General features: G+C 37.1%; 1 long non-coding RNA gene across 1 annotated transcript; it reads right to left on the reverse strand.

Moving 5' to 3' along the window:
• Nucleotides 1-616: 616 nt before the first annotated feature.
• On the reverse strand, nt 617-9177 carry LOC105356827. The gene is made up of 2 exons (XR_002872519.1): nt 5700-9177; nt 617-5430 (listed from the first exon to the last, which is right to left on the reverse strand). It is a non-coding gene; the product is annotated as an uncharacterized LOC105356827 (long non-coding RNA).
• Nucleotides 9178-9180: the final 3 nt, after the last annotated feature.

The following is a 9180-nucleotide window of genomic DNA, read 5'->3' on the forward strand; positions in this document are numbered from 1 at the left end:
GATCATTCGTCACCTTTATGAACCACACTAAACACCAAAACCCCCTGAATGGAACACACTCCACGCTTCCACAACAAGGGGGGAAGAGCAGCCATGTTAAAGGAGATAAGCAAATTGCATTTGCATCATATTGACTTGTCAAGGTTAAGCATTGAGAACAGAAAGAGGGATAAAAGGCGAAATCCCAGCATCCTTTTTACCCGGTCTTTCTGTGCTGAAAAAGATGCATGAGAAGTGAAATCAGAGGGTTAACAAAAACCTAACCGACGGCTGCAAGACAGAGGGGCTTCTGCTTTGACTGTGATGGGTTATTCTCCATGCAGAGCCCCACTGAGATAGCAATCGCACCACAAAGACAACAGACACTCGTTTGTTTAGGGAACGTTTGGCGCTCTGTTCTCGTTTATACTGATTTGATTTAGCTCCACGGAATCTAATTAAGCTCAGACACAACGCTCTTTGGAGTTTCAGCAGTCATATTGTGAATGTCAGCTTTTGAAAAATGGCTGCGAGCAATCAAACCTGTGAATGTTTTTTTAATGAAACAACATCCTACCAACAATGAAAGTGATAGGTGTCAGTATATGCGTAGCAATAAAAATAACAAGAGTTTTCATGCATAAAGATCGTATAAATTTTATTGATAGTTGCCACATTGCAGGGTTGTAAAAACAATAACCAAAACAGTCGCAATAACAACTCTGCAAAGAGAAGTGGCATTATTATCTCAGGAAAAATATACATATATGTAATAATGAGAGAACACCCTGAGTAAAGCCCGATCTCCCTCCCATGGTGATTGTCACAGCGCTTCCTTTTCCTTAATTAGCTGTGGCAGCTTTGCTTAAATTTGGTGTATAATCCCAGGGATGAAGTGCAGTCAGCATCTTTCTTTTCTGAAAACACAGGAGGTGCAGTATCATCAACTTCATCTTCTCACCAACACCTCCGCTGGATGTTTTAATAAGGTTAAAAGACTAGTCAGCAATTACCCCCTGCTCAGTGGAGGAAAACTCAGAAACACAGTCCCATTACTGCAAATGTCAGACATACCAAAAAAAAGTCTTGCTTTTAATAAATGAGCCATAAGAACTAGGGTTTTATTTAGAATTCTGTGATTGGTTAAAACTGACATTAACCCTGTAATGACCACTACATGAAAGAGTTGCCAGAATTTTTTATTAAGATGTTTATTTAATAAAATCCACAAAAATAATGCTTTTTTTATAAAATATAAATTTAACTATGTTGCATTTGATAATTTTGTCAGTTTTGGCTCACAACAATGTTGGTTTAAAATCCAGTAATATTGACATGAGTGCTCAAGAAGAAAAAGCAAATCATTTACCCACTGTCTCAAATTTGATTTGCTCATTTTAAACATTATGTAACTGTATTATAAAGAATGAATCATAAACAAATTGTGCATTCTTTCAAAAGATGAACACCAATATATGAGTTATTCTCACCATAAAGTTTTGAAAATGAACAAAACCCTTTTCTGCCCAATTTGTCTTGAGATTTCATGGACCCAGCCAGTTTGAACTGAGCAGGACAGGTCCTTCTACTGCCCCTCATGAGGAATGATGTTCTACAACAGCGTAGAAAACATGGACCAAGTTATGGGTTTTTAAGGAACGTTTTGATCGTGCTAATGAGATAGAGGTCTCAGAAATGTGTGTACCAAAATATGATATAAAAGAGTGAACAACATACCTTACTTGTAATATCTACTTGAGAAACTTACAGCAATTGGCGTGAGACAGTCCAGAAAGCGTCATTCAGTGACATTTATTGCTTCTGCTGTGGGGAAACAGGTAAAGAGAGCACAACATCTACAAAGTACCCCCCTTTGACACCAGCACTCCACAAATCAGGGTTAGACAGGGCAGAACAGGGGGCAGGGAAACAGAGGTCCTTTAGAGTTCCTATATGGTCTAGGAATGAGACGATGGCAGCCCATGCAGGTTAACCAAGCATCTGGGATACGTCTGTTTGAGTTTAGAAAGCTCAGCAGTAGACAACTTAAAGGGAGACGTGTGTCAGCCACTGCTGGTCCTACAAATCTCACCCTACTTTTGCTTCCCAGTGATACAATTTCCTAATAGGGCTACCCTCTCCACCTCAAGGAGGCCAAGACTTGCATGTGGGGGGTATCAGCTCCAATGAAATTAGCCCTCCTTGTTGCACTTATTAGATAATACTTCCTGTATTAGCAGAGCAGCAGTGATAGGGGGCAGATTTACAGCTCTCTGCGGCAGGCAGCTCACTTTAACATCGTCTCTGCTCATTAAACAGAGGATGTCATCAGTCCACACCCCTGCTACATGTTACATGTCACACATATCCTCCATAGGCCAGCCTTTGTCCACAACATCCTCTAAATCTGTCATTGCCACCTGGACAAGGCACATGTCACCCCCCTGCAGCAGCTTCATACATTCATGTGTATTAGCAGCACACAGTGCAAAACAAGCAGCGACTGCATGTGAGTACATTGGATGTACTGGGCGGTCCACGTGGGGCAAGTGGCCCACTTGTTTCACTTGTTTGTACAGTTTATGCAGATGAGGACAAGATAAGGAAGCTTTGGTTGCTGGGCGGAGGAGCAGAAAATCTTCTCATATCCCACCAGCAGATGAAATAGCATGCTCTTTCTAGATATTGTCTTTTTTTCACCCCTGAGAATATTACTTAAAAAACTATTTGGAGTGTATTTAAATCATTTCATGGGTAAGCAAGTGGAATATTGCTGCATGCTGTGCTATAGCTATTTTTAATTTAATTGAAACAATAAAACATAAATATATATTTTAAAGCCAATCATCAGTTCACTTTTAAAGATTTCAATTTTATTATTTAAGTAAATTAACTGTTCTGTAAACTGAGGTGTTTAATAAAGAAATACTCTTCAGTTTTCTTGGGTCTTTGTTTTCAAATTCACCATCATTTTCTAGTGCTTAAGGCTCCCTCCAAAGTCACATCCAAGCATTGCATGTGATCTTTTAAATTCCAGGAGCAGGATTTTGGGAACATGCAGGGGCCATAATGATCATTATGATTTTAATTAGTGGGGAATAAAAAAAAATATAAGAGGCAAATGTAAAGATAAACGCTGTAATTTTTAAATAAATGCAAAAACATCAACAACTATAGAATAGAATAACTAATTACTTGTGATCATAATGTGCTATGATTGACGTTGATTTCTGTAAAGTCTATCAGTGAGTTGATATATATTGATAGTAATCACACTCTAACTGGATAAAAGACTAGGGAGGATTTGCTTGGGACGAGTTGCACCATGCCAGCATTGGCTATTACACTACATTAGTCACTGACTCCTGGGACCACACTTTGGAGCGCTCGTCTTTAAATAGAACATCATCTCATTCAAAAAAAAAAAAAAAATTGGTGTGGAGACGTACTCCTATGTGAGCGTATTTAAGTGCTCATGACTCCTTGTGTTTTTGTGTTCAGAAGCACCTAAGAATCCAAAAGGTGCCATTTGATTACATGTCTGCTGAAATGTTTCCTCTCGTTCAATACACTACACCGCTTACTATCAACACCACAATCGTTCTCGGTGAAGACGCAGGGGAGAAAGGAAAGCCTGCCGTCCAAGATGGATGTGTGTTATTGTTTGTGGGATGACAGTGTGCTTCAATCAGGTCCTCTGAGCTCTAATCCCGGTTAGAGCTTTTGAAAAGCTGAGTCAGCCACTGCCACACTGATCCATCACAGTGCGTTAGTACTGGGCAGGTGTGCTCCACAGCTCCCAGGAGACAGAGGAAACACCTGCCCTGCAATGCTCGGGACTTCATCATCCCGCCGTTCCTTTGTCTCCTTCTGCTGGGAGCTCAACGTCGGGCCACATAAAAATGTGAAAGCAGCACTTTTGTGGTCTTTTGTTGCCAGTGCAAGGGAATTAAGGGAAGATGTCTCTCCCTTGTCTCCCTGCACCTACCCCCTGTATTATTCCTCACCCAGGAAGAAGGGACAAGCCCAGCATGGACCGCACACAACTTCTGTGGAGTACCACCGATTACTGTAACGGAGAAGTCAGGAGAGGGGGACACTAATCTTCATTTTATAATACAATCACCTTATATCAAATTGAATACATGTTTGTAGAAGCCAATGAATTCAGAAATACACAGAGAGAAACAAGTGCTTATTACACCTGAGACAACTGTGGTGGAGAGGAGTGAGTTTGTTTCTGCTGCAGGCAGTCAATTAGTGCCAGAGGGATACACAACACTGTTGTTTTCTGCTGAGCAGCAGTAAATAAAGGCTTTTATTAAACCACACGCTGTCTGTGTCTTCTCCTTGGACTTTAATGCAGTGAACGTCTCGGTTTTTTTTACCCTGTGAGGAAAGTGTTATTTCACATTTTGTAAAGAATTTTCATGTTTTAAACTTAATTTAGACTCTATAAATAACGCAGTGTTTCTCTTTCACACACAGAAAGTCATTCTTATGAATAAATCAATGCATCATAACAATGCAACAGTGAACATATGGTGGCCAATTCTGTGTCTTGCTCAAGGACATTTCAACTCATGGAAGGGCTGGAGATCAAACTATCAATCTTCCAAATGGAATGTTTTTATGTGAAGAAAACAAAAGCCATAATTCTGGAACATTTTATGAATGAAAAAAAATCTTAATTGGATGATAAAAACAAGCTAAGTAAAAAAAATTTGACTGATTTTAGAAATAAACTTTTCATATCGAAATGTGTTTTTCCCACATATTGTGCACATATTGTTCAATTTAGCAAATTTATTTGGTTGAAAATATTTAGGATTTGTCCCATTTTGTATAATTACTTCCTGTCATCTTTATCCAGTGGGTTTGAAAAAGTTTTGTATGCATATTTATCATGCTTCATATATTTATACTGATTTTGAATGACAATCCTGCCAAAGCTGCAAGTCATTTGTTTAAAAGTGAGAACAAAATGTTTCTCTTTTTTTTTAGCAAACCGCTGTCTTGTGAGTCCGTTTCTTCTATATTCCACAGCAAACCCATAAATCGAAGTAATCAAAAAATCCAACTACAGGGCCACACCAACCAACTTCAACTTTTGTAGATTGATTCTATTTATATTTTGGTGTGATTTACACTCAGTTTCCTCCATGCAAGTGAACAGGAAACAGATGCTAGGAATTGTTCTGTCCCTAAATTCCACAGAGAGAGATTCTAGTCAACACCAACATGTAAGATTGGCTTTGTACTTGCATGTGAAATGGTAGTAGACAGTGACTAAATTGACTCCCTGGTTTCCCTGCTCTGAATCCCCATTTCCTCAGATTTTCCACTTGCGTACGTCCGTCTGCCCAAGCCCAGGTTACTGCCGGTGGGCGTTCCCAGAGGAGTCATGGAGCCGACTCTACTCTTTCTCAGGACAAGGTCGACCTTAACAGCCTAAGCACAATGGGCAGTGGAGAGCAGACTTTTATTGTGAGCATTAAGTTCACAGAAGTTACTTAGTTAATAATTATATCTAACACTTAGGAAATATTCACCAAAAAAATAATTATTACAAAAAAAGAAGCAGCTGCAGATTCTATTTCTTTCACTCCCAAAAGCAAAAACGTATTGCTTTAAATAAATCTGTTGTTTTTTTCTCCAAGCTTCCTAAAGTTGGCAAAAACTTGAATCAAACATCATGTGACAACAGGGAAAATAATTACCATGATTTGCAAGAAGATCCACACTTTTCATGGACCATGGCGCCATCTAGGGGACATTGAGAACAAAAGACATTTGAGAAATGGATTTGCATTTAGAGGTCACTTCATAATTGCTCCACTACTTTGTGTCCATTCTGATTTTTATGTTTTAAATATCCATTCAATGACCTCTGATAACAGTCGTTTTATTTTTATCCATGCATGATCGTGTCAATTCCTGACAGCACAGAGCATTAGGATGCGTTGCTGAAAATGTTTTTTTTTGTAGAAAATTCCAGAAAAACAACTCTTGATGCTAATGTTTCAACATAAAGACACTAAAGAGACACATGCATAGTAAAAAGATTGTACCTGATTAATGAACACACAAGTGTTTATCATGATGTGGGGTTTTTTTCAGCTAATGAAGGGAAAAGGTTATATTCACATTGCAGCACTTGATTTACAGTCACTGGCCCCTCCTGCATGAGATTTACTATACACGAAATTTTTGCTGACACGGTTCTTTCTGGCCGCTGCTCAGATATACGGCAAACCGTAATTTGTGATTGTAAAATGGATATAAAATCTGTGTTAATTATTTAATCGTGGCTCTACAGTTAGTGCTGCATTATAGCTCAGACGAGAATGTCATCCCTCTCTATTCCTTCGGGTGATACCATCACTCATCTGTCACACAAAAAAATCAAGAACAAAATTGAACAGTTTTATGGCAAATCAGGGCAAATCGAGGCTTTTTATGAGGATCGTTAACCAAGAATGATTTTTTTTTTATTCCATTTTATGTAAATGAAGAGGGAACTGTGCTAAAAATCAAAATTATCCAGAAGTGAACTGAGCTGAAGGCCAAGCTTTCACATCTCTAATGAAGCTGGACCCTTCATGAACCAAAAGACTGACTTTAATGGTCTTTCAAAGTATTTTCTGAAAATAAAAAGTGGCCTCCACACAAGCACAAAGGATCAATACGTCCATTGCAGCCAACTGAGTGTGGGACCAATGATATATCTTGGTGTCAGGGGGCAGTTAGGTACGAAGACTGAGGGGTGTGATCAACAACCAAGCAAACATGTTGTCCTGAGGTGAGGGCGAGAAGGTGTACTTGGAGCATCAATCAAACCACATCTGTGAGAGGCTGATACTGCTGTTTGCTCTCGCTGCACTTCCTGGTTGACTCATTTTGCCCCTGCAAGTCTCAAACGTGGGCTCTCAGCAATGAATTAAATGATTGCAGAGTGTTCCATTATTGTGATGAAAAGTGCGGCTGAGGATTTAAATAATGCCTACTTCACTACCAAAAAGTTGTGTGATGCTCACATGTGCACATATTTGATTACACATTTCACACACTCTCCATGTACACCATGAAAACTTTGGCTGTTTAGCAAAACAAAAAAAAGAAAAATTATATTTACCTAACTAATATAATGATGACCTGAACAAATTCAAAACCTCAAAAAAAAAACATTCGAAGGCAGGAAAAAGTCTAATTTTTAAAATATTGGAACTAAAACATTAACCAGATCAGTTATTGGTAAAAAAAAAATGATATCACAAATTAAAGTCCAGAATAAGGATTATCAAAGATAAGTGCTCTGCTGTCGAGAAACTTTTTTGCTCAACTGTGCAATATATTCAAAGATTTGTTGGGTGAACTGCTAGTTCTAAGACAGAAACACAGAAAAATAAAGAACTAAATAGTTGTTTTTATCAATATTTCTAATCATTGCTCATGTACATCATGTTGATGTGTTTAAAGAAGTGCAATTATAGGTTATTTATTATTTACAGTGCTATACTACTTCATATGGTCATCAGCACACTCTATTATTATCTTTTAGTGACACTGGATGAATATATTTTTAGACTTTAGATTTTAGATTTTTGTATTAAAATGTATTTTCTATTTCAAATTCTGACTTTTACATATTTTTAACTTTTCGGAGCATCATTATTTCATCGTGCATTTAATGACAATGAAGGAAATTCTGATTTCTCAACTTCAATTAGCGTTACAAAGGTTTTCAACAGAAAAAAGGTTTTTTATGTACTTACATGCAAAATCAAAAATTAAATAAAAACTACCCACAACAAAAGGCTTTAGTACCTCTAAGCAAATACAAATTGGCTGTACAGTAAGAGCAGCTATACTGCTCTTGAATTTGACCTGTGAACCATTCATAAATTCTCATCATTAACAGTGTCAGGAAAAACATTACCCTTTTTATTGAAGCTGTATTTCCCTCACATACCACAATAAACTTTATGACAGACATTGTCTAAACCATAAAACCGTCATATATTTGGAGCTGCTGGTCAGTTCCAGGAAGGCTAAGTGTCTGGCCTTTGTAACACATTTTCCCTATCAGATAGTATAACTAACAGAAAAATACATATAGAATATAAATTCATATATGCAAACATTGCATCAGTTTGCATATGGAGGCATCACGTTATGAAGTTTCCAGTACTGTTTGGAGACTTATATATATATTTCTTTCTTTTTTTTCGGTTCACAATTTTTTTCAAAATGAAGAAAAATACTTCCATTTAGATGTGTTAGCCTACACCATGTCAGTCAAGAAAAGTTACTAGAAGTAATTGCATTTATTGTGACCTCTGTATGACACATAACCCTCTGGTCTGACTAGATTAGCTGCACAGTTATTGCTATTTTATTAAACATGCATTTAATCTCAACTGTGTATCAAAAAATAACAAAATTGTGTTTTTCTCACTTGATTTTTTTCCAAGACTTTTTTTTATTTTGGGGACAAGATGCAATGTGTATATCTAAGCTATTTTCAACATATGTTCACTTTAAAATATGCAATACAAAAAGACTATTTGCAGGCCATGAGATACATTTTAAGTAAATGTGTATATACACACTAAATTCTATTCATCACCTAACTTCTTAAAATATCAGATTATTAAAAAGATAATGTAAACAGTGTTACCTGATTTTTTTTAACAATAGCAAACATGGGAAGAACTTCTCATCAGACCTTGTTTACCTTCTGTTTTCTTTTGAATTTTCCTGTAACTTATTGGTTTTTATTGGATTCTCATTTCTTTAATAATTACTTTTTTTTGATTGAGAATAAAGGGAAGATGGTGACAACTAGTTGCCTACTTGGCAAATCTATAAGCTCCCTTATTAGAACAGGCCTGAGATTTTTAAACAAATGGTTTTGGAGATCAAATTGTGTTGTTGTTTTGACTGCATGTTGCAGGTCTACACAATGAAAAAAATCTGAAACTATATCAAAACATATAAACTATTTTCTACAATCAGATTTATAATATTTGTTTAAAAAAATCATCAGATCTAATGATAGGTTGTCTGATCATCCTTAGTAATCAGATTTTTGCATTCACCAGCTGTCTTGACAGGAGCCAAGGTGCATTGCATCTCTTTGACCAGTAGAGGGCGCGTGTGTGTTTCATTCAAGTGTTTGTTTAGAAAATTTGAGGTTAT

Source organism: Oryzias latipes, chromosome 21, assembly GCF_002234675.1.
Source record: "Oryzias latipes chromosome 21, ASM223467v1".
Taxonomy (NCBI): Eukaryota; Metazoa; Chordata; class Actinopteri; order Beloniformes; family Adrianichthyidae; genus Oryzias; species Oryzias latipes.